We start from the raw sequence: 18,041 nt of genomic DNA on the forward strand, positions 1-18,041 counted from the left end.
TTACAATCTTTAGCGAAATGGCCCTGCTCAGCACATTCATAACATTTAAAATCAGGACAGTCTTTAAAAACATGCCCAGGTTGCATACACATTCGGCAGAGTTTAATCTGTCCATCATGTATTACCCTGAAGTACCGTTCTCCCTCCGATGTTTCAAATTTGGCACTGTAAGGCAGTGAGGTTATCTCCTTTGGGAATCTTATTTTGACATACCTTGTGCCGTCTGTGATGTCCGTTCCAGGGTATAATCTCCTCTTTATTTTTGTTATGGGAGTAACTCCCCAAAGCTTTAATTTGTCCTCGATTGTTTCATCCTCCACATAGGCAGGCAGGTGAATAAAAGAAACTACACATTCCTTTAACTCCAACCTCCTTACTACACAGAGTTGTCCTTTGATTTCCACACCAATGATTAGATCATCACAGTCATCCGCACACGTCAATGTCAATTCATATTCAGTAGAATTCTTTGGTCTCACTGCCAGTAGTTTCCCATGGCCTATGTTCCTTGTCACTGATCTGATAATATCCTCTGCCTTTATTCCTTTGTTGTTCATTATATCCATCACCACTGTTGCCTCTTTCAGATATTCCATTCTTCTCTTGCCACTTTTCTGCCCAAAAGCCTCCTTGGTTAATCCGTTAAACTCATTCAAACCTTTGTCCATTGCATCTTGATCAATCACCGTTTGTGTTCCTCCTGCCGTTCCTGGGTCTTTACCATTTGATCCGGCCATTATTCAAAAGAAAGATTTCTTCCAAGCAGATAAACTGCTTGGGACTTAAAACATAGCATACAAGTAACAAAACTTGAAATTAACCAAACAAAATTCACTAAGACAGAGCACATGGGAGAGCCTCTCTCTCCCAACTGCCAACTCACTTCCTGGATCGTACCAACTATCGGGCGTTCTCAAGGTGGTATGGCCGTAAGCGAAATCTGCTGCCAAAATTGGGCTATTTGAATGGTTAGAACATTAGGGTAGTAAACTATATAAAGCTTACAGCACCTGGTATTCCCAGGCGGTCTCCCATCCAAGTACTAACCAGGCCCGACCCTGCTTAGCTTCCGAGATCAGACGAGTTCGGGCGTTCTCAAGGTGGTATGGCCGTAAGCGAAATCTGCTGCCAAAATTGGGCTATTTGAATGGTTAGAACATTAGGGTAGTAAACTATATAAAGCTTACAGCACCTGGTATTCCCAGGCGGTCTCCCATCCAAGTACTAACCAGGCCCGACCCTGCTTAGCTTCCGAGATCAGACGAGTTCGGGCGTTCTCAAGGTGGTATGGCCGTAAGCGAAATCTGCTGCCAAAATTGGGCTATTTGAATGGTTAGAACATTAGGGTAGTAAACTATATAAAGCTTACAGCACCTGGTATTCCCAGGCGGTCTCCCATCCAAGTACTAACCAGGCCCGACCCTGCTTAGCTTCCGAGATCAGACGAGTTCGGGCGTTCTCAAGGTGGTATGGCCGTAAGCGAAATCTGCTGCCAAAATTGGGCTATTTGAATGGTTAGAACATTAGGGTAGTAAACTATATAAAGCTTACAGCACCTGGTATTCCCAGGCGGTCTCCCATTCAAGTACTAACCAGGCCCGACCCTGCTTAGCTTCCGAGATCAGACGAGTTCGGGCGTTCTCAAGGTGGTATGGCCGTAAGCGAAATCCGCTGCCAAAATTGGGCTATTTGAAGAAGAAAAAAAAAGAGACTCTTTCAGGCTTTCTGAAGAAACTCAGAGAATATTTCAGGCATTTCGAGGGGAAAAAAGACAATTTAGGATTTTTGAACCATTTCATTGACTCTTTTTTTTTTTTTTTTTTTTTTATACAATAAAGCTTACAGCACCTGGTATTCCCAGGCGGTCTCCCATCCAAGTACTAACCTGGCCCGACCCTGCTTAGCTTCCGAGATCAGACGAGTTCGGGCGTTCTCAAGGTGGTATGGCCGTAAGCGAAATCTGCTGCCAAAATTGGGCTATTTGAATGGTTAGAACATTAGGGTAGTAAACTATATAAAGCTTACAGCACCTGGTATTCCCAGGCGGTCTCCCATCCAAGTACTAACCAGGCCCGACCCTGCTTAGCTTCCGAGATCAGACGAGTTCGGGCGTTCTCAAGGTGGTATGGCCGTAAGCGAAATCTGTTGCCAAAATTGGGCTATTTGAATGGTTAGAACATTAGGGTAGTAAACTATATAAAGCTTACAGCACCTGGTATTCCCAGGCGGTCTCCCATTCAAGTACTAACCAGGCCCGACCCTGCTTAGCTTCCGAGATCAGACGAGTTCGGGCGTTCTCAAGGTGGTATGGCCGTAAGCGAAATCTGCTGCCAAAATTGGGCTATTTGAATGGTTAGAACATTAGGGTAGTAAACTATATAAAGCTTACAGCACCTGGTATTCCCAGGCGGTCTCCCATCCAAGTACTAACCAGGCCCGACCCTGCTTAGCTTCCGAGATCAGACGAGTTCGGGCGTTCTCAAGGTGGTATGGCCGTAAGCGAAATCTGCTGCCAAAATTGGGCTATTTGAATGGTTAGAACATTAGGGTAGTAAACTATATAAAGCTTACAGCACCTGGTATTCCCAGGCGGTCTCCCATTCAAGTACTAACCAGGCCCGACCCTGCTTAGCTTCCGAGATCAGACGAGTTCGGGCGTTCTCAAGGTGGTATGGCCGTAAGCGAAATCCGCTGCCAAAATTGGGCTATTTGAAGAAGAAAAAAAAAGAGACTCTTTCAGGCTTTCTGAAGAAACTCAGAGAATATTTCAGGCATTTCGAGGGGAAAAAAGACAATTTAGGATTTTTGAACCATTTCATTGACTCTTTTTTTTTTTTTTTTTTTTTTTAAACAATAAAGCTTACAGCACCTGGTATTCCCAGGCGGTCTCCCATCCAAGTACTAACCAGGCCCGACCCTGCTTAGCTTCCGAGATCAGACGAGTTCGGGCGTTCTCAAGGTGGTATGGCCGTAAGCGAAATCTGCTGCCAAAATTGGGCTATTTGAATGGTTAGAACATTAGGGTAGTAAACTATATAAAGCTTACAGCACCTGGTATTCCCAGGCGGTCTTCCATCCAAGTACTAACCAGGCCCGACCCTGCTTAGCTTCCGAGATCAGACGAGTTCGGGCGTTCTCAAGGTGGTATGGCCGTAAGCGAAATCTGCTGCCAAAATTGGGCTATTTGAATGGTTAGAACATTAGGGTAGTAAACTATATAAAGCTTACAGCACCTGGTATTCCCAGGCGGTCTCCCATCCAAGTACTAACCAGGCCCGACCCTGCTTAGCTTCCGAGATCAGACGAGTTCGGGCGTTCTCAAGGTGGTATGGCCGTAAGCGAAATCTGCTGCCAAAATTGGGCTATTTGAATGGTTAGAACATTAGGGTAGTAAACTATATAAAGCTTACAGCACCTGGTATTCCCAGGCGGTCTCCCATCCAAGTACTAACCAGGCCCGACCCTGCTTAGCTTCCGAGATCAGACGAGTTCGGGCGTTCTCAAGGTGGTATGGCCGTAAGCGAAATCTGCTGCCAAAATTGGGCTATTTGAATGGTTAGAACATTAGGGTAGTAAACTATATAAAGCTTACAGCACCTGGTATTCCCAGGCGGTCTCCCATCCAAGTACTAACCAGGCCCGACCCTGCTTAGCTTCCGAGATCAGACGAGTTCGGGCGTTCTCAAGGTGGTATGGCCGTAAGCGAAATCTGCTGCCAAAATTGGGCTATTTGAATGGTTAGAACATTAGGGTAGTAAACTATATAAAGCTTACAGCACCTGGTATTCCCAGGCCGTCTCCCATTCAAGTACTAACCAGGCCCGACCCTGCTTAGCTTCCGAGATCAGACGAGTTCGGGCGTTCTCAAGGTGGTATGGCCGTAAGCGAAATCCGCTGCCAAAATTGGGCTATTTTAAGAAGAAAAAAAAAGAGACTCTTTCAGGCTTTCTGAACAAACTCAGAGAATATTTCAGGCATTTCGAGGGGAAAAAAGACAATTTAGGATTTTTGAACCATTTCATTGACTCTTTTTTTTTTTTTTTTTTTTAAACAATAAAGCTTACAGCACCTGGTATTCCCAGGCGGTCTCCCATCCAAGTACTAACCAGGCCCGACCCTGCTTAGCTTCCGAGATCAGACGAGTTCGGGCGTTCTCAAGGTGGTATGGCCGTAAGCGAAATCTGCTGCCAAAATTGGGCTATTTGAATGGTTAGAACATTAGGGTAGTAAACTATATAAAGCTTACAGCACCTGGTATTCCCAGGCGGTCTCCCATCCAAGTACTAACCAGGCCCGACCCTGCTTAGCTTCCGAGATCAGACGAGTTCGGGCGTTCTCAAGGTGGTATGGCCGTAAGCGAAATCTGCTGCCAAAATTGGGCTATTTGAATGGTTAGAACATTAGGGTAGTAAACTATATAAAGCTTACAGCACCTGGTATTCCCAGGCGGTCTCCCATCCAAGTACTAACCAGGCCCGACCCTGCTTAGCTTCCGAGATCAGACGAGTTCGGGCGTCCTCAAGGTGGTATGGCCGTAAGCGAAATCTGCTGCCAAAATTGGGCTATTTGAATGGTTAGAACATTAGGGTAGTAAACTATATAAAGCTTACAGCACCTGGTATTCCCAGGCGGTCTCCCATCCAAGTACTAACCAGGCCCGACCCTGCTTAGCTTCCGAGATCAGACGAGTTCGGGCGTCCTCAAGGTGGTATGGCCGTAAGCGAAATCTGCTGCCAAAATTGGGCTATTTGAATGGTTAGAACATTAGGGTAGTAAACTATATAAAGCTTACAGCACCTGGTATTCCCAGGCGGTCTCCCATCCAAGTACTAACCAGGCCCGACCCTGCTTAGCTTCCGAGATCAGACGAGTTCGGGCGTTCTCAAGGTGGTATGGCCGTAAGCGAAATCTGCTGCCAAAATTGGGCTATTTGAATGGTTAGAACATTAGGGTAGTAAACTATATAAAGCTTACAGCACCTGGTATTCCCAGGCGGTCTCCCATCCAAGTACTAACCAGGCCCGACCCTGCTTAGCTTCCGAGATCAGACGAGTTCGGGCGTTCTCAAGGTGGTATGGCCGTAAGCGAAATCTGCTGCCAAAATTGGGCTATTTGAATGGTTAGAACATTAGGGTAGTAAACTATATAAAGCTTACAGCACCTGGTATTCCCAGGCGGTCTCCCATCCAAGTACTAACCAGGCCCGACCCTGCTTAGCTTCCGAGATCAGACGAGTTCGGGCGTTCTCAAGGTGGTATGGCCGTAAGCGAAATCTGCTGCCAAAATTGGGCTATTTGAATGGTTAGAACATTAGGGTAGTAAACTATATAAAGCTTACAGCACCTGGTATTCCCAGGCGGTCTCCCATCCAAGTACTAACCAGGCCCGACCCTGCTTAGCTTCCGAGATCAGACGAGTTCGGGCGTTCTCAAGGTGGTATGGCCGTAAGCGAAATCTGCTGCCAAAATTGGGCTATTTGAATGGTTAGAACATTAGGGTAGTAAACTATATAAAGCTTACAGCACCTGGTATTCCCAGGCGGTCTCCCATCCAAGTACTAACCAGGCCCGACCCTGCTTAGCTTCCGAGATCAGACGAGTTCGGGCGTTCTCAAGGTGGTATGGCCGTAAGCGAAATCTGCTGCCAAAATTGGGCTATTTGAATGGTTAGAACATTAGGGTAGTAAACTATATAAAGCTTACAGCACCTGGTATTCCCAGGCGGTCTCCCATTCAAGTACTAACCAGGCCCGACCCTGCTTAGCTTCCGAGATCAGACGAGTTCGGGCGTTCTCAAGGTGGTATGGCCGTAAGCGAAATCCGCTGCCAAAATTGGGCTATTTGAAGAAGAAAAAAAAAGAGACTCTTTCAGGCTTTCTGAAGAAACTCAGAGAATATTTCAGGCATTTCGAGGGGAAAAAAGACAATTTAGGATTTTTGAACCATTTCATTGACTCTTTTTTTTTTTTTTTTTTTTTAAACAATAAAGCTTACAGCACCTGGTATTCCCAGGCGGTCTCCCATCCAAGTACTAACCAGGCCCGACCCTGCTTAGCTTCCGAGATCAGACGAGTTCGGGCGTTCTCAAGGTGGTATGGCCGTAAGCGAAATCTGCTGCCAAAATTGGGCTATTTGAATGGTTAGAACATTAGGGTAGTAAACTATATAAAGCTTACAGCACCTGGTATTCCCAGGCGGTCTCCCATCCAAGTACTAACCAGGCCCGACCCTGCTTAGCTTCCGAGATCAGACGAGTTCGGGCGTTCTCAAGGTGGTATGGCCGTAAGCGAAATCTGCTGCCAAAATTGGGCTATTTGAATGGTTAGAACATTAGGGTAGTAAACTATATAAAGCTTACAGCACCTGGTATTCCCAGGCGGTCTCCCATCCAAGTACTAACCAGGCCCGACCCTGCTTAGCTTCCGAGATCAGACGAGTTCGGGCGTCCTCAAGGTGGTATGGCCGTAAGCGAAATCTGCTGCCAAAATTGGGCTATTTGAATGGTTAGAACATTAGGGTAGTAAACTATATAAAGCTTACAGCACCTGGTATTCCCAGGCGGTCTCCCATCCAAGTACTAACCAGGCCCGACCCTGCTTAGCTTCCGAGATCAGACGAGTTCGGGCGTTCTCAAGGTGGTATGGCCGTAAGCGAAATCTGCTGCCAAAATTGGGCTATTTGAATGGTTAGAACATTAGGGTAGTAAACTATATAAAGCTTACAGCACCTGGTATTCCCAGGCGGTCTCCCATCCAAGTACTAACCAGGCCCGACCCTGCTTAGCTTCCGAGATCAGACGAGTTCGGGCGTTCTCAAGGTGGTATGGCCGTAAGCGAAATCTGCTGCCAAAATTGGGCTATTTGAATGGTTAGAACATTAGGGTAGTAAACTATATAAAGCTTACAGCACCTGGTATTCCCAGGCGGTCTCCCATCCAAGTACTAACCAGGCCCGACCCTGCTTAGCTTCCGAGATCAGACGAGTTCGGGCGTTCTCAAGGTGGTATGGCCGTAAGCGAAATCTGCTGCCAAAATTGGGCTATTTGAATGGTTAGAACATTAGGGTAGTAAACTATATAAAGCTTACAGCACCTGGTATTCCCAGGCGGTCTCCCATCCAAGTACTAACCAGGCCCGACCCTGCTTAGCTTCCGAGATCAGACGAGTTCGGGCGTTCTCAAGGTGGTATGGCCGTAAGCGAAATCTGCTGCCAAAATTGGGCTATTTGAATGGTTAGAACATTAGGGTAGTAAACTATATAAAGCTTACAGCACCTGGTATTCCCAGGCGGTCTCCCATCCAAGTACTAACCAGGCCCGACCCTGCTTAGCTTCCGAGATCAGACGAGTTCGGGCGTTCTCAAGGTGGTATGGCCGTAAGCGAAATCTGCTGCCAAAATTGGGCTATTTGAATGGTTAGAACATTAGGGTAGTAAACTATATAAAGCTTACAGCACCTGGTATTCCCAGGCGGTCTCCCATTCAAGTACTAACCAGGCCCGACCCTGCTTAGCTTCCGAGATCAGACGAGTTCGGGCGTTCTCAAGGTGGTATGGCCGTAAGCGAAATCCGCTGCCAAAATTGGGCTATTTGAAGAAGAAAAAAAAAGAGACTCTTTCAGGCTTTCTGAAGAAACTCAGAGAATATTTCAGGCATTTCGAGGGGAAAAAAGACAATTTAGGATTTTTGAACCATTTCATTGACTCTTTTTTTTTTTTTTTTTTTTTAAACAATAAAGCTTACAGCACCTGGTATTCCCAGGCGGTCTCCCATCCAAGTACTAACCAGGCCCGACCCTGCTTAGCTTCCGAGATCAGACGAGTTCGGGCGTTCTCAAGGTGGTATGGCCGTAAGCGAAATCTGCTGCCAAAATTGGGCTATTTGAATGGTTAGAACATTAGGGTAGTAAACTATATAAAGCTTACAGCACCTGGTATTCCCAGGCGGTCTTCCATCCAAGTACTAACCAGGCCCGACCCTGCTTAGCTTCCGAGATCAGACGAGTTCGGGCGTTCTCAAGGTGGTATGGCCGTAAGCGAAATCTGCTGCCAAAATTGGGCTATTTGAATGGTTAGAACATTAGGGTAGTAAACTATATAAAGCTTACAGCACCTGGTATTCCCAGGCGGTCTCCCATCCAAGTACTAACCAGGCCCGACCCTGCTTAGCTTCCGAGATCAGACGAGTTCGGGCGTTCTCAAGGTGGTATGGCCGTAAGCGAAATGTGCTGCCAAAATTGGGCTATTTGAATGGTTAGAACATTAGGGTAGTAAACTATATAAAGCTTACAGCACCTGGTATTCCCAGGCGGTCTCCCATCCAAGTACTAACCAGGCCCGACCCTGCTTAGCTTCCGAGATCAGACGAGTTCGGGCGTTCTCAAGGTGGTATGGCCGTAAGCGAAATCTGCTGCCAAAATTGGGCTATTTGAATGGTTAGAACATTAGGGTAGTAAACTATATAAAGCTTACAGCACCTGGTATTCCCAGGCGGTCTCCCATCCAAGTACTAACCAGGCCCGACCCTGCTTAGCTTCCGAGATCAGACGAGTTCCGGGCGTCCTCAAGGTGGTATGGCCGTAAGCGAAATCTGCTGCCAAAATTGGGCTATTTGAATGGTTAGAACATTAGGGTAGTAAACTATATAAAGCTTACAGCACCTGGTATTCCCAGGCGGTCTCCCATCCAAGTACTAACCAGGCCCGACCCTGCTTAGCTTCCGAGATCAGACGAGTTCGGGCGTTCTTTTTTTTTTTTTTTTTTTTATTTAAAACATAAAGTTTACATTTTTTAAAAAATCTGTAAATAATACATGCATGTACATCCTTTTCTTCATTCAGAAAACATCCCATTAACCCTTTCCATCTTGTTATTAGAAGTACATTCAATCTTCCAGTTAAAGTATATTCAATTAAAAATACAAACAAATATATTCTGGATGCACGCCCTTTTCCATTCTCAGAAACTGAAATAATTTTCTTAATAAATTTATGCATATACACATCACATTATTTACATTTCTATATAGTCTGTAAAGCATCAAATCAATCCAAAACATGTTCAGACAAATTCAAACTCCATAGCAGTTGTTCAGTTGTTTTTTTTTTTTCTCCAAAGTATCTCTCCTTAACTTTTGTTTTCTCAAAACCAGCTTTAGATTAGGTATTGCTTTGTGTTTTAAAACATTCCCACTTACATTTTTTCTCTTTCTCTTATTAACATTGTTTTTATTCCTATTACCTCTGTCCCTTGTGGTAGTATCATCGTCTTCCTCCATTTCAACTATGTTTTCATTACATTATTTACATTTCTATATAATCTGTAAAGCATCAAATCAATCCAATACATGTGCAGTTGTTCTGTTGTTTTTTTTTCTCCAAAGTATCTCTCCTTAACTTTTGTTTTCTCAAAACCAGCTTTAGATTAGGTATTGCTTTGTGTTTTAAAACATTCCCACTTACATTTTTTCTCTTTCTCTTATTAACATTGTTTTTATTCCTATTACCTCTGTCCCTTGTGGTAGTATCATCGTCTTCCTCCATTTCAACTATGTTTTCATTACACCACGACTTTTCTTCTTCCTCCTTTCTTCCATCATCTGCTTCTTCCACCGCCTCGTTTTTTTGTTTAGGCTCCTTACTACAGTCTTTTGAAATCAACCCATCCTTTTCCTTCCTCATGTTCTGTTCCACTTCATTCTGAGGACTTACCTCATTCCCTCTTTCAGTCACTTCAAAGTGTTGATATTCATTTTCTGTTTCACATTCACATTTCATCAAAACATTGTTACAGTCCAAGCACTTTTCTGCTTTACAATCTTTAGCGAAATGGCCCTGCTCAGCACATTCATAACATTTAAAATCAGGACAGTCTTTAAAAACATGCCCAGGTTGCATACACATTCGGCAGAGTTTAATCTGTCCATCATGTATTACCCTGAAGTACCGTTCTCCCTCCGATGTTTCAAATTTGGCACTGTAAGGCAGTGAGGTTATCTCCTTTGGGAATCTTATTTTGACATACCTTGTGCCGTCTGTGATGTCCGTTCCAGGGTATAATCTCCTCTTTATTTTTGTTATGGGAGTAACTCCCCAAAGCTTTAATTTGTCCTCGATTGTTTCATCCTCCACATAGGCAGGCAGGTGAATAAAAGAAACTACACATTCCTTTAACTCCAACCTCCTTACTACACAGAGTTGTCCTTTGATTTCCACACCATTGATTAGATCATCACAGTCATCCGCACACGTCAATGTCAATTCATATTCAGTAGAATTCTTTGGTCTCACTGCCAGTAGTTTCCCATGGCCTATGTTCCTTGTCACTGATCTGATAATATCCTCTGCCTTTATTCCTTTGTTGTTCATTATATCCATCACCACTGTTGCCTCTTTCAGATATTCCATTCTTCTCTTGCCACTTTTCTGCCCAAAAGCCTCCTTGGTTAATCCGTTAAACTCATTCAAACCTTTGTCCATTGCATCTTGATCAATCACCGTTTGTGTTCCTCCTGCCGTTCCTGGGTCTTTACCATTTGATCCGGCCATTATTCAAAAGAAAGATTTCTTCCAAGCAGATAAACTGCTTGGGACTTAAAACATAGCATACAAGTAACAAAACTTGAAATTAACCAAACAAAATTCACTAAGACAGAGCACATGGGAGAGCCTCTCTCTCCCAACTGCCAACTCACTTCCTGGATCGTACCAACTATCGGGCGTTCTCAAGGTGGTATGGCCGTAAGCGAAATCTGCTGCCAAAATTGGGCTATTTGAATGGTTAGAACATTAGGGTAGTAAACTATATAAAGCTTACAGCACCTGGTATTCCCAGGCGGTCTCCCATCCAAGTACTAACCAGGCCCGACCCTGCTTAGCTTCCGAGATCAGACGAGTTCGGGCGTTCTCAAGGTGGTATGGCCGTAAGCGAAATCTGCTGCCAAAATTGGGCTATTTGAATGGTTAGAACATTAGGGTAGTAAACTATATAAAGCTTACAGCACCTGGTATTCCCAGGCGGTCTCCCATCCAAGTACTAACCAGGCCCGACCCTGCTTAGCTTCCGAGATCAGACGAGTTCGGGCGTTCTCAAGGTGGTATGGCCGTAAGCGAAATCTGCTGCCAAAATTGGGCTATTTGAATGGTTAGAACATTAGGGTAGTAAACTATATAAAGCTTACAGCACCTGGTATTCCCAGGCGGTCTCCCATCCAAGTACTAACCAGGCCCGACCCTGCTTAGCTTCCGAGATCAGACGAGTTCGGGCGTTCTCAAGGTGGTATGGCCGTAAGCGAAATCTGCTGCCAAAATTGGGCTATTTGAATGGTTAGAACATTAGGGTAGTAAACTATATAAAGCTTACAGCACCTGGTATTCCCAGGCGGTCTCCCATTCAAGTACTAACCAGGCCCGACCCTGCTTAGCTTCCGAGATCAGACGAGTTCGGGCGTTCTCAAGGTGGTATGGCCGTAAGCGAAATCCGCTGCCAAAATTGGGCTATTTGAAGAAGAAAAAAAAAGAGACTCTTTCAGGCTTTCTGAAGAAACTCAGAGAATATTTCAGGCATTTCGAGGGGAAAAAAGACAATTTAGGATTTTTGAACCATTTCATTGACTCTTTTTTTTTTTTTTTTTTTTTATACAATAAAGCTTACAGCACCTGGTATTCCCAGGCGGTCTCCCATCCAAGTACTAACCTGGCCCGACCCTGCTTAGCTTCCGAGATCAGACGAGTTCGGGCGTTCTCAAGGTGGTATGGCCGTAAGCGAAATCTGCTGCCAAAATTGGGCTATTTGAATGGTTAGAACATTAGGGTAGTAAACTATATAAAGCTTACAGCACCTGGTATTCCCAGGCGGTCTCCCATCCAAGTACTAACCAGGCCCGACCCTGCTTAGCTTCCGAGATCAGACGAGTTCGGGCGTTCTCAAGGTGGTATGGCCGTAAGCGAAATCTGTTGCCAAAATTGGGCTATTTGAATGGTTAGAACATTAGGGTAGTAAACTATATAAAGCTTACAGCACCTGGTATTCCCAGGCGGTCTCCCATTCAAGTACTAACCAGGCCCGACCCTGCTTAGCTTCCGAGATCAGACGAGTTCGGGCGTTCTCAAGGTGGTATGGCCGTAAGCGAAATCTGCTGCCAAAATTGGGCTATTTGAATGGTTAGAACATTAGGGTAGTAAACTATATAAAGCTTACAGCACCTGGTATTCCCAGGCGGTCTCCCATCCAAGTACTAACCAGGCCCGACCCTGCTTAGCTTCCGAGATCAGACGAGTTCGGGCGTTCTCAAGGTGGTATGGCCGTAAGCGAAATCTGCTGCCAAAATTGGGCTATTTGAATGGTTAGAACATTAGGGTAGTAAACTATATAAAGCTTACAGCACCTGGTATTCCCAGGCGGTCTCCCATTCAAGTACTAACCAGGCCCGACCCTGCTTAGCTTCCGAGATCAGACGAGTTCGGGCGTTCTCAAGGTGGTATGGCCGTAAGCGAAATCCGCTGCCAAAATTGGGCTATTTGAAGAAGAAAAAAAAAGAGACTCTTTCAGGCTTTCTGAAGAAACTCAGAGAATATTTCAGGCATTTCGAGGGGAAAAAAGACAATTTAGGATTTTTGAACCATTTCATTGACTCTTTTTTTTTTTTTTTTTTTTTTAAACAATAAAGCTTACAGCACCTGGTATTCCCAGGCGGTCTCCCATCCAAGTACTAACCAGGCCCGACCCTGCTTAGCTTCCGAGATCAGACGAGTTCGGGCGTTCTTTTTTTTTTTTTTTTTTTTATTTAAAACATAAAGTTTACATTTTTTAAAAAATCTGTAAATAATACATGCATGTACATCCTTTTCTTCATTCAGAAAACATCCCATTAACCCTTTCCATCTTGTTATTAGAAGTACATTCAATCTTCCAGTTAAAGTATATTCAATTAAAAATACAAACAAATATATTCTGGATGCACGCCCTTTTCCATTCTCAGAAACTGAAATAATTTTCTTAATAAATTTATGCATATACACATCACATTATTTACATTTCTATATAGTCTGTAAAGCATCAAATCAATCCAAAACATGTTCAGACAAATTCAAACTCCATAGCAGTTGTTCAGTTGTTTTTTTTTTTTCTCCAAAGTATCTCTCCTTAACTTTTGTTTTCTCAAAACCAGCTTTAGATTAGGTATTGCTTTGTGTTTTAAAACATTCCCACTTACATTTTTTCTCTTTCTCTTATTAACATTGTTTTTATTCCTATTACCTCTGTCCCTTGTGGTAGTATCATCGTCTTCCTCCATTTCAACTATGTTTTCATTACATTATTTACATTTCTATATAATCTGTAAAGCATCAAATCAATCCAATACATGTGCAGTTGTTCTGTTGTTTTTTTTTCTCCAAAGTATCTCTCCTTAACTTTTGTTTTCTCAAAACCAGCTTTAGATTAGGTATTGCTTTGTGTTTTAAAACATTCCCACTTACATTTTTTCTCTTTCTCTTATTAACATTGTTTTTATTCCTATTACCTCTGTCCCTTGTGGTAGTATCATCGTCTTCCTCCATTTCAACTATGTTTTCATTACACCACGACTTTTCTTCTTCCTCCTTTCTTCCATCATCTGCTTCTTCCACCGCCTCGTTTTTTTGTTTAGGCTCCTTACTACAGTCTTTTGAAATCAACCCATCCTTTTCCTTCCTCATGTTCTGTTCCACTTCATTCTGAGGACTTACCTCATTCCCTCTTTCAGTCACTTCAAAGTGTTGATATTCATTTTCTGTTTCACATTCACATTTCATCAAAACATTGTTACAGTCCAAGCACTTTTCTGCTTTACAATCTTTAGCGAAATGGCCCTGCTCAGCACATTCATAACATTTAAAATCAGGACAGTCTTTAAAAACATGCCCAGGTTGCATACACATTCGGCAGAGTTTAATCTGTCCATCATGTATTACCCTGAAGTACCGTTCTCCCTCCGATGTTTCAAATTTGGCACTGTAAGGCAGTGAGGTTATCTCCTTTGGGAATCTTATTTTGACATACCTTGTGCCGTCTGTGATGTCCGTTCCAGGGTATAATCTCCTCTTTATTTTTGTTATGGGAGTAACTCCCCAAAGCTTTAATTTGTCCTCGATTGTTTCATCCTCCACATAGGCAGGCAGGTGAATAAAAGAAACTACACATTCCTTTAACTCCAACCTCCTTACTACACAGAGTTGTCCTTTGATTTCCACACCAATGATTAGATCATCACAGTCATCCGCACACGTCAATGTCAATTCATATTCAGTAGAATTCTTTGGTCTCACTGCCAGTAGTTTCCCATGGCCTATGTTCCTTGTCACTGATCTGATAATATCCTCTGCCTTTATTCCTTTGTTGTTCATTATATCCATCACCACTGTTGCCTCTTTCAGATATTCCATTCTTCTCTTGCCACTTTTCTGCCCAAAAGCCTCCTTGGTTAATCCGTTAAACTCATTCAAACCTTTGTCCATTGCATCTTGATCAATCACCGTTTGTGTTCCTCCTGCCGTTCCTGGGTCTTTACCATTTGATCCGGCCATTATTCAAAAGAAAGATTTCTTCCAAGCAGATAAACTGCTTGGGACTTAAAACATAGCATACAAGTAACAAAACTTGAAATTAACCAAACAAAATTCACTAAGACAGAGCACATGGGAGAGCCTCTCTCTCCCAACTGCCAACTCACTTCCTGGATCGTACCAACTATCGGGCGTTCTCAAGGTGGTATGGCCGTAAGCGAAATCTGCTGCCAAAATTGGGCTATTTGAATGGTTAGAACATTAGGGTAGTAAACTATATAAAGCTTACAGCACCTGGTATTCCCAGGCGGTCTCCCATCCAAGTACTAACCAGGCCCGACCCTGCTTAGCTTCCGAGATCAGACGAGTTCGGGCGTTCTCAAGGTGGTATGGCCGTAAGCGAAATCTGCTGCCAAAATTGGGCTATTTGAATGGTTAGAACATTAGGGTAGTAAACTATATAAAGCTTACAGCACCTGGTATTCCCAGGCGGTCTCCCATCCAAGTACTAACCAGGCCCGACCCTGCTTAGCTTCCGAGATCAGACGAGTTCGGGCGTTCTCAAGGTGGTATGGCCGTAAGCGAAATCTGCTGCCAAAATTGGGCTATTTGAATGGTTAGAACATTAGGGTAGTAAACTATATAAAGCTTACAGCACCTGGTATTCCCAGGCGGTCTCCCATCCAAGTACTAACCAGGCCCGACCCTGCTTAGCTTCCGAGATCAGACGAGTTCGGGCGTTCTCAAGGTGGTATGGCCGTAAGCGAAATCTGCTGCCAAAATTGGGCTATTTGAATGGTTAGAACATTAGGGTAGTAAACTATATAAAGCTTACAGCACCTGGTATTCCCAGGCGGTCTCCCATTCAAGTACTAACCAGGCCCGACCCTGCTTAGCTTCCGAGATCAGACGAGTTCGGGCGTTCTCAAGGTGGTATGGCCGTAAGCGAAATCCGCTGCCAAAATTGGGCTATTTGAAGAAGAAAAAAAAAGAGACTCTTTCAGGCTTTCTGAAGAAACTCAGAGAATATTTCAGGCATTTCGAGGGGAAAAAAGACAATTTAGGATTTTTGAACCATTTCATTGACTCTTTTTTTTTTTTTTTTTTTTTTATACAATAAAGCTTACAGCACCTGGTATTCCCAGGCGGTCTCCCATCCAAGTACTAACCTGGCCCGACCCTGCTTAGCTTCCGAGATCAGACGAGTTCGGGCGTTCTCAAGGTGGTATGGCCGTAAGCGAAATCTGCTGCCAAAATTGGGCTATTTGAATGGTTAGAACATTAGGGTAGTAAACTATATAAAGCTTACAGCACCTGGTATTCCCAGGCGGTCTCCCATCCAAGTACTAACCAGGCCCGACCCTGCTTAGCTTCCGAGATCAGACGAGTTCGGGCGTTCTCAAGGTGGTATGGCCGTAAGCGAAATCTGTTGCCAAAATTGGGCTATTTGAATGGTTAGAACATTAGGGTAGTAAACTATATAAAGCTTACAGCACCTGGTATTCCCAGGCGGTCTCCCATTCAAGTACTAACCAGGCCCGACCCTGCTTAGCTTCCGAGATCAGACGAGTTCGGGCGTTCTCAAGGTGGTATGGCCGTAAGCGAAATCTGCTGCCAAAATTGGGCTATTTGAATGGTTAGAACATTAGGGTAGTAAACTATATAAAGCTTACAGCACCTGGTATTCCCAGGCGGTCTCCCATCCAAGTACTAACCAGGCCCGACCCTGCTTAGCTTCCGAGATCAGACGAGTTCGGGCGTTCTCAAGGTGGTATGGCCGTAAGCGAAATCTGCTGCCAAAATTGGGCTATTTGAATGGTTAGAACATTAGGGTAGTAAACTATATAAAGCTTACAGCACCTGGTATTCCCAGGCGGTCTCCCATTCAAGTACTAACCAGGCCCGACCCTGCTTAGCTTCCGAGATCAGACGAGTTCGGGCGTTCTCAAGGTGGTATGGCCGTAAGCGAAATCCGCTGCCAAAATTGGGCTATTTGAAGAAGAAAAAAAAAGAGACTCTTTCAGGCTTTCTGAAGAAACTCAGAGAATATTTCAGGCATTTCGAGGGGAAAAAAGACAATTTAGGATTTTTGAACCATTTCATTGACTCTTTTTTTTTTTTTTTTTTTAAACAATAAAGCTTACAGCACCTGGTATTCCCAGGCGGTCTCCCATCCAAGTACTAACCAGGCCCGACCCTGCTTAGCTTCCGAGATCAGACGAGTTCGGGCGTTCTCAAGGTGGTATGGCCGTAAGCGAAATCTGCTGCCAAAATTGGGCTATTTGAATGGTTAGAACATTAGGGTAGTAAACTATATAAAGCTTACAGCACCTGGTATTCCCAGGCGGTCTCCCATCCAAGTACTAACCAGGCCCGACCCTGCTTAGCTTCCGAGATCAGACGAGTTCGGGCGTTCTCAAGGTGGTATGGCCGTAAGCGAAATGTGCTGCCAAAATTGGGCTATTTGAATGGTTAGAACATTAGGGTAGTAAACTATATAAAGCTTACAGCACCTGGTATTCCCAGGCGGTCTCCCATCCAAGTACTAACCAGGCCCGACCCTGCTTAGCTTCCGAGATCAGACGAGTTCGGGCGTTCTCAAGGTGGTATGGCCGTAAGCGAAATCTGCTGCCAAAATTGGGCTATTTGAATGGTTAGAACATTAGGGTAGTAAACTATATAAAGCTTACAGCACCTGGTATTCCCAGGCGGTCTCCCATCCAAGTACTAACCAGGCCCGACCCTGCTTAGCTTCCGAGATCAGACGAGTTCCGGGCGTCCTCAAGGTGGTATGGCCGTAAGCGAAATCTGCTGCCAAAATTGGGCTATTTGAATGGTTAGAACATTAGGGTAGTAAACTATATAAAGCTTACAGCACCTGGTATTCCCAGGCGGTCTCCCATCCAAGTACTAACCAGGCCCGACCCTGCTTAGCTTCCGAGATCAGACGAGTTCGGGCGTTCTTTTTTTTTTTTTTTTTTTTATTTAAAACATAAAGTTTACATTTTTTAAAAAATCTGTAAATAATACATGCATGTACATCCTTTTCTTCATTCAGAAAACATCCCATTAACCCTTTCCATCTTGTTATTAGAAGTACATTCAATCTTCCAGTTAAAGTATATTCAATTAAAAATACAAACAAATATATTCTGGATGCACGCCCTTTTCCATTCTCAGAAACTGAAATAATTTTCTTAATAAATTTATGCATATACACATCACATTATTTACATTTCTATATAGTCTGTAAAGCATCAAATCAATCCAAAACATGTTCAGACAAATTCAAACTCCATAGCAGTTGTTCAGTTGTTTTTTTTTTTTCTCCAAAGTATCTCTCCTTAACTTTTGTTTTCTCAAAACCAGCTTTAGATTAGGTATTGCTTTGTGTTTTAAAACATTCCCACTTACATTTTTTCTCTTTCTCTTATTAACATTGTTTTTATTCCTATTACCTCTGTCCCTTGTGGTAGTATCATCGTCTTCCTCCATTTCAACT

General features: G+C 43.8%; 59 non-coding genes and 2 pseudogenes across 59 annotated transcripts; all 61 read right to left on the reverse strand.

The window, feature by feature from the left end:
- Positions 1-998: 998 nt before the first annotated feature.
- Positions 999-1,117, reverse strand: LOC148989909 (5S ribosomal RNA). The gene has a single exon (XR_016156518.1). It is a non-coding gene; the product is annotated as a 5S ribosomal RNA (ribosomal RNA).
- A 63-nt stretch (positions 1,118-1,180) lies between these two features.
- On the reverse strand, positions 1,181-1,299 carry LOC148989910 (5S ribosomal RNA). Its single transcript, XR_016156519.1, has one exon. It is a non-coding gene; the product is annotated as a 5S ribosomal RNA (ribosomal RNA).
- A 63-nt stretch (positions 1,300-1,362) lies between these two features.
- On the reverse strand, positions 1,363-1,481 carry LOC148989911 (5S ribosomal RNA). Its single transcript, XR_016156520.1, has one exon. It is a non-coding gene; the product is annotated as a 5S ribosomal RNA (ribosomal RNA).
- Positions 1,482-1,544: 63 nt separating this feature from the next.
- LOC148989912 (5S ribosomal RNA) lies at positions 1,545-1,663 on the reverse strand. Its single transcript, XR_016160712.1, has one exon. It is a non-coding gene; the product is annotated as a 5S ribosomal RNA (ribosomal RNA).
- Positions 1,664-1,836: 173 nt separating this feature from the next.
- On the reverse strand, positions 1,837-1,955 carry LOC148989913 (5S ribosomal RNA). The gene has a single exon (XR_016167804.1). It is a non-coding gene; the product is annotated as a 5S ribosomal RNA (ribosomal RNA).
- Positions 1,956-2,018: 63 nt separating this feature from the next.
- Positions 2,019-2,137, reverse strand: LOC148989914 (5S ribosomal RNA). The gene has a single exon (XR_016156521.1). It is a non-coding gene; the product is annotated as a 5S ribosomal RNA (ribosomal RNA).
- A 63-nt stretch (positions 2,138-2,200) lies between these two features.
- LOC148989915 (5S ribosomal RNA) lies at positions 2,201-2,319 on the reverse strand. Its single transcript, XR_016160714.1, has one exon. It is a non-coding gene; the product is annotated as a 5S ribosomal RNA (ribosomal RNA).
- Positions 2,320-2,382: 63 nt separating this feature from the next.
- On the reverse strand, positions 2,383-2,501 carry LOC148989916 (5S ribosomal RNA). Its single transcript, XR_016156522.1, has one exon. It is a non-coding gene; the product is annotated as a 5S ribosomal RNA (ribosomal RNA).
- Positions 2,502-2,564: 63 nt separating this feature from the next.
- On the reverse strand, positions 2,565-2,683 carry LOC148989917 (5S ribosomal RNA). The gene has a single exon (XR_016160715.1). It is a non-coding gene; the product is annotated as a 5S ribosomal RNA (ribosomal RNA).
- Positions 2,684-2,857: 174 nt separating this feature from the next.
- LOC148989918 (5S ribosomal RNA) lies at positions 2,858-2,976 on the reverse strand. The gene has a single exon (XR_016156524.1). It is a non-coding gene; the product is annotated as a 5S ribosomal RNA (ribosomal RNA).
- A 63-nt stretch (positions 2,977-3,039) lies between these two features.
- On the reverse strand, positions 3,040-3,158 carry LOC148989919 (5S ribosomal RNA). The gene has a single exon (XR_016161700.1). It is a non-coding gene; the product is annotated as a 5S ribosomal RNA (ribosomal RNA).
- A 63-nt stretch (positions 3,159-3,221) lies between these two features.
- Positions 3,222-3,340, reverse strand: LOC148989920 (5S ribosomal RNA). Its single transcript, XR_016156525.1, has one exon. It is a non-coding gene; the product is annotated as a 5S ribosomal RNA (ribosomal RNA).
- Positions 3,341-3,403: 63 nt separating this feature from the next.
- LOC148989921 (5S ribosomal RNA) lies at positions 3,404-3,522 on the reverse strand. The gene has a single exon (XR_016156526.1). It is a non-coding gene; the product is annotated as a 5S ribosomal RNA (ribosomal RNA).
- Positions 3,523-3,585: 63 nt separating this feature from the next.
- On the reverse strand, positions 3,586-3,704 carry LOC148989922 (5S ribosomal RNA). The gene has a single exon (XR_016156527.1). It is a non-coding gene; the product is annotated as a 5S ribosomal RNA (ribosomal RNA).
- Positions 3,705-3,767: 63 nt separating this feature from the next.
- LOC148989923 (5S ribosomal RNA) lies at positions 3,768-3,886 on the reverse strand. Its single transcript, XR_016163797.1, has one exon. It is a non-coding gene; the product is annotated as a 5S ribosomal RNA (ribosomal RNA).
- A 171-nt stretch (positions 3,887-4,057) lies between these two features.
- LOC148989924 (5S ribosomal RNA) lies at positions 4,058-4,176 on the reverse strand. Its single transcript, XR_016156528.1, has one exon. It is a non-coding gene; the product is annotated as a 5S ribosomal RNA (ribosomal RNA).
- A 63-nt stretch (positions 4,177-4,239) lies between these two features.
- LOC148989925 (5S ribosomal RNA) lies at positions 4,240-4,358 on the reverse strand. Its single transcript, XR_016156530.1, has one exon. It is a non-coding gene; the product is annotated as a 5S ribosomal RNA (ribosomal RNA).
- A 63-nt stretch (positions 4,359-4,421) lies between these two features.
- LOC148989926 (5S ribosomal RNA) lies at positions 4,422-4,540 on the reverse strand. The gene has a single exon (XR_016161444.1). It is a non-coding gene; the product is annotated as a 5S ribosomal RNA (ribosomal RNA).
- A 63-nt stretch (positions 4,541-4,603) lies between these two features.
- LOC148989927 (5S ribosomal RNA) lies at positions 4,604-4,722 on the reverse strand. Its single transcript, XR_016161445.1, has one exon. It is a non-coding gene; the product is annotated as a 5S ribosomal RNA (ribosomal RNA).
- Positions 4,723-4,785: 63 nt separating this feature from the next.
- LOC148989928 (5S ribosomal RNA) lies at positions 4,786-4,904 on the reverse strand. The gene has a single exon (XR_016156531.1). It is a non-coding gene; the product is annotated as a 5S ribosomal RNA (ribosomal RNA).
- A 63-nt stretch (positions 4,905-4,967) lies between these two features.
- On the reverse strand, positions 4,968-5,086 carry LOC148989929 (5S ribosomal RNA). The gene has a single exon (XR_016156532.1). It is a non-coding gene; the product is annotated as a 5S ribosomal RNA (ribosomal RNA).
- Positions 5,087-5,149: 63 nt separating this feature from the next.
- Positions 5,150-5,268, reverse strand: LOC148989930 (5S ribosomal RNA). The gene has a single exon (XR_016156533.1). It is a non-coding gene; the product is annotated as a 5S ribosomal RNA (ribosomal RNA).
- A 63-nt stretch (positions 5,269-5,331) lies between these two features.
- LOC148989931 (5S ribosomal RNA) lies at positions 5,332-5,450 on the reverse strand. The gene has a single exon (XR_016156534.1). It is a non-coding gene; the product is annotated as a 5S ribosomal RNA (ribosomal RNA).
- A 63-nt stretch (positions 5,451-5,513) lies between these two features.
- Positions 5,514-5,632, reverse strand: LOC148989932 (5S ribosomal RNA). Its single transcript, XR_016156536.1, has one exon. It is a non-coding gene; the product is annotated as a 5S ribosomal RNA (ribosomal RNA).
- Positions 5,633-5,695: 63 nt separating this feature from the next.
- On the reverse strand, positions 5,696-5,814 carry LOC148989933 (5S ribosomal RNA). Its single transcript, XR_016160716.1, has one exon. It is a non-coding gene; the product is annotated as a 5S ribosomal RNA (ribosomal RNA).
- Positions 5,815-5,986: 172 nt separating this feature from the next.
- LOC148989934 (5S ribosomal RNA) lies at positions 5,987-6,105 on the reverse strand. The gene has a single exon (XR_016156537.1). It is a non-coding gene; the product is annotated as a 5S ribosomal RNA (ribosomal RNA).
- A 63-nt stretch (positions 6,106-6,168) lies between these two features.
- On the reverse strand, positions 6,169-6,287 carry LOC148989935 (5S ribosomal RNA). Its single transcript, XR_016156538.1, has one exon. It is a non-coding gene; the product is annotated as a 5S ribosomal RNA (ribosomal RNA).
- Positions 6,288-6,350: 63 nt separating this feature from the next.
- Positions 6,351-6,469, reverse strand: LOC148989936 (5S ribosomal RNA). The gene has a single exon (XR_016161446.1). It is a non-coding gene; the product is annotated as a 5S ribosomal RNA (ribosomal RNA).
- A 63-nt stretch (positions 6,470-6,532) lies between these two features.
- Positions 6,533-6,651, reverse strand: LOC148989937 (5S ribosomal RNA). The gene has a single exon (XR_016156539.1). It is a non-coding gene; the product is annotated as a 5S ribosomal RNA (ribosomal RNA).
- Positions 6,652-6,714: 63 nt separating this feature from the next.
- On the reverse strand, positions 6,715-6,833 carry LOC148989938 (5S ribosomal RNA). Its single transcript, XR_016156540.1, has one exon. It is a non-coding gene; the product is annotated as a 5S ribosomal RNA (ribosomal RNA).
- Positions 6,834-6,896: 63 nt separating this feature from the next.
- On the reverse strand, positions 6,897-7,015 carry LOC148989939 (5S ribosomal RNA). The gene has a single exon (XR_016156541.1). It is a non-coding gene; the product is annotated as a 5S ribosomal RNA (ribosomal RNA).
- Positions 7,016-7,078: 63 nt separating this feature from the next.
- Positions 7,079-7,197, reverse strand: LOC148989940 (5S ribosomal RNA). Its single transcript, XR_016156542.1, has one exon. It is a non-coding gene; the product is annotated as a 5S ribosomal RNA (ribosomal RNA).
- A 63-nt stretch (positions 7,198-7,260) lies between these two features.
- On the reverse strand, positions 7,261-7,379 carry LOC148989941 (5S ribosomal RNA). The gene has a single exon (XR_016156543.1). It is a non-coding gene; the product is annotated as a 5S ribosomal RNA (ribosomal RNA).
- A 63-nt stretch (positions 7,380-7,442) lies between these two features.
- On the reverse strand, positions 7,443-7,561 carry LOC148989942 (5S ribosomal RNA). Its single transcript, XR_016160717.1, has one exon. It is a non-coding gene; the product is annotated as a 5S ribosomal RNA (ribosomal RNA).
- A 172-nt stretch (positions 7,562-7,733) lies between these two features.
- Positions 7,734-7,852, reverse strand: LOC148989943 (5S ribosomal RNA). The gene has a single exon (XR_016156544.1). It is a non-coding gene; the product is annotated as a 5S ribosomal RNA (ribosomal RNA).
- A 63-nt stretch (positions 7,853-7,915) lies between these two features.
- LOC148989944 (5S ribosomal RNA) lies at positions 7,916-8,034 on the reverse strand. Its single transcript, XR_016161701.1, has one exon. It is a non-coding gene; the product is annotated as a 5S ribosomal RNA (ribosomal RNA).
- Positions 8,035-8,097: 63 nt separating this feature from the next.
- Positions 8,098-8,216, reverse strand: LOC148989945 (5S ribosomal RNA). The gene has a single exon (XR_016156545.1). It is a non-coding gene; the product is annotated as a 5S ribosomal RNA (ribosomal RNA).
- A 63-nt stretch (positions 8,217-8,279) lies between these two features.
- On the reverse strand, positions 8,280-8,398 carry LOC148989946 (5S ribosomal RNA). The gene has a single exon (XR_016156547.1). It is a non-coding gene; the product is annotated as a 5S ribosomal RNA (ribosomal RNA).
- Positions 8,399-8,461: 63 nt separating this feature from the next.
- Positions 8,462-8,581, reverse strand: LOC148989947 (5S ribosomal RNA; annotated as a pseudogene).
- Positions 8,582-10,804: 2,223 nt separating this feature from the next.
- Positions 10,805-10,923, reverse strand: LOC148989948 (5S ribosomal RNA). Its single transcript, XR_016156548.1, has one exon. It is a non-coding gene; the product is annotated as a 5S ribosomal RNA (ribosomal RNA).
- A 63-nt stretch (positions 10,924-10,986) lies between these two features.
- LOC148989949 (5S ribosomal RNA) lies at positions 10,987-11,105 on the reverse strand. Its single transcript, XR_016156549.1, has one exon. It is a non-coding gene; the product is annotated as a 5S ribosomal RNA (ribosomal RNA).
- A 63-nt stretch (positions 11,106-11,168) lies between these two features.
- On the reverse strand, positions 11,169-11,287 carry LOC148989950 (5S ribosomal RNA). Its single transcript, XR_016156550.1, has one exon. It is a non-coding gene; the product is annotated as a 5S ribosomal RNA (ribosomal RNA).
- A 63-nt stretch (positions 11,288-11,350) lies between these two features.
- LOC148989951 (5S ribosomal RNA) lies at positions 11,351-11,469 on the reverse strand. The gene has a single exon (XR_016160718.1). It is a non-coding gene; the product is annotated as a 5S ribosomal RNA (ribosomal RNA).
- A 172-nt stretch (positions 11,470-11,641) lies between these two features.
- LOC148989952 (5S ribosomal RNA) lies at positions 11,642-11,760 on the reverse strand. The gene has a single exon (XR_016167815.1). It is a non-coding gene; the product is annotated as a 5S ribosomal RNA (ribosomal RNA).
- Positions 11,761-11,823: 63 nt separating this feature from the next.
- LOC148989953 (5S ribosomal RNA) lies at positions 11,824-11,942 on the reverse strand. Its single transcript, XR_016156552.1, has one exon. It is a non-coding gene; the product is annotated as a 5S ribosomal RNA (ribosomal RNA).
- Positions 11,943-12,005: 63 nt separating this feature from the next.
- Positions 12,006-12,124, reverse strand: LOC148989954 (5S ribosomal RNA). Its single transcript, XR_016160719.1, has one exon. It is a non-coding gene; the product is annotated as a 5S ribosomal RNA (ribosomal RNA).
- A 63-nt stretch (positions 12,125-12,187) lies between these two features.
- LOC148989955 (5S ribosomal RNA) lies at positions 12,188-12,306 on the reverse strand. Its single transcript, XR_016156553.1, has one exon. It is a non-coding gene; the product is annotated as a 5S ribosomal RNA (ribosomal RNA).
- A 63-nt stretch (positions 12,307-12,369) lies between these two features.
- Positions 12,370-12,488, reverse strand: LOC148989956 (5S ribosomal RNA). The gene has a single exon (XR_016160720.1). It is a non-coding gene; the product is annotated as a 5S ribosomal RNA (ribosomal RNA).
- Positions 12,489-14,821: 2,333 nt separating this feature from the next.
- Positions 14,822-14,940, reverse strand: LOC148989957 (5S ribosomal RNA). The gene has a single exon (XR_016156554.1). It is a non-coding gene; the product is annotated as a 5S ribosomal RNA (ribosomal RNA).
- Positions 14,941-15,003: 63 nt separating this feature from the next.
- On the reverse strand, positions 15,004-15,122 carry LOC148989958 (5S ribosomal RNA). The gene has a single exon (XR_016156555.1). It is a non-coding gene; the product is annotated as a 5S ribosomal RNA (ribosomal RNA).
- A 63-nt stretch (positions 15,123-15,185) lies between these two features.
- Positions 15,186-15,304, reverse strand: LOC148989959 (5S ribosomal RNA). Its single transcript, XR_016156556.1, has one exon. It is a non-coding gene; the product is annotated as a 5S ribosomal RNA (ribosomal RNA).
- Positions 15,305-15,367: 63 nt separating this feature from the next.
- Positions 15,368-15,486, reverse strand: LOC148989960 (5S ribosomal RNA). The gene has a single exon (XR_016160721.1). It is a non-coding gene; the product is annotated as a 5S ribosomal RNA (ribosomal RNA).
- A 173-nt stretch (positions 15,487-15,659) lies between these two features.
- LOC148989961 (5S ribosomal RNA) lies at positions 15,660-15,778 on the reverse strand. The gene has a single exon (XR_016167826.1). It is a non-coding gene; the product is annotated as a 5S ribosomal RNA (ribosomal RNA).
- Positions 15,779-15,841: 63 nt separating this feature from the next.
- LOC148989962 (5S ribosomal RNA) lies at positions 15,842-15,960 on the reverse strand. Its single transcript, XR_016156557.1, has one exon. It is a non-coding gene; the product is annotated as a 5S ribosomal RNA (ribosomal RNA).
- A 63-nt stretch (positions 15,961-16,023) lies between these two features.
- LOC148989963 (5S ribosomal RNA) lies at positions 16,024-16,142 on the reverse strand. Its single transcript, XR_016160722.1, has one exon. It is a non-coding gene; the product is annotated as a 5S ribosomal RNA (ribosomal RNA).
- Positions 16,143-16,205: 63 nt separating this feature from the next.
- LOC148989964 (5S ribosomal RNA) lies at positions 16,206-16,324 on the reverse strand. Its single transcript, XR_016156559.1, has one exon. It is a non-coding gene; the product is annotated as a 5S ribosomal RNA (ribosomal RNA).
- A 63-nt stretch (positions 16,325-16,387) lies between these two features.
- On the reverse strand, positions 16,388-16,506 carry LOC148989965 (5S ribosomal RNA). Its single transcript, XR_016160723.1, has one exon. It is a non-coding gene; the product is annotated as a 5S ribosomal RNA (ribosomal RNA).
- Positions 16,507-16,676: 170 nt separating this feature from the next.
- On the reverse strand, positions 16,677-16,795 carry LOC148989966 (5S ribosomal RNA). Its single transcript, XR_016156560.1, has one exon. It is a non-coding gene; the product is annotated as a 5S ribosomal RNA (ribosomal RNA).
- A 63-nt stretch (positions 16,796-16,858) lies between these two features.
- LOC148989967 (5S ribosomal RNA) lies at positions 16,859-16,977 on the reverse strand. Its single transcript, XR_016156561.1, has one exon. It is a non-coding gene; the product is annotated as a 5S ribosomal RNA (ribosomal RNA).
- A 63-nt stretch (positions 16,978-17,040) lies between these two features.
- LOC148989968 (5S ribosomal RNA) lies at positions 17,041-17,159 on the reverse strand. The gene has a single exon (XR_016156562.1). It is a non-coding gene; the product is annotated as a 5S ribosomal RNA (ribosomal RNA).
- Positions 17,160-17,222: 63 nt separating this feature from the next.
- Positions 17,223-17,342, reverse strand: LOC148989969 (5S ribosomal RNA; annotated as a pseudogene).
- Between the last annotated feature and the right edge of the window lie 699 nt (positions 17,343-18,041).

The sequence above is a fragment of the Pimephales promelas genome, chromosome 3 (assembly GCF_988280905.1).
Source record: "Pimephales promelas chromosome 3, fPimPro1.hap1.1, whole genome shotgun sequence".
Lineage (NCBI taxonomy): Eukaryota > Metazoa > Chordata > Actinopteri > Cypriniformes > Leuciscidae > Pimephales > Pimephales promelas.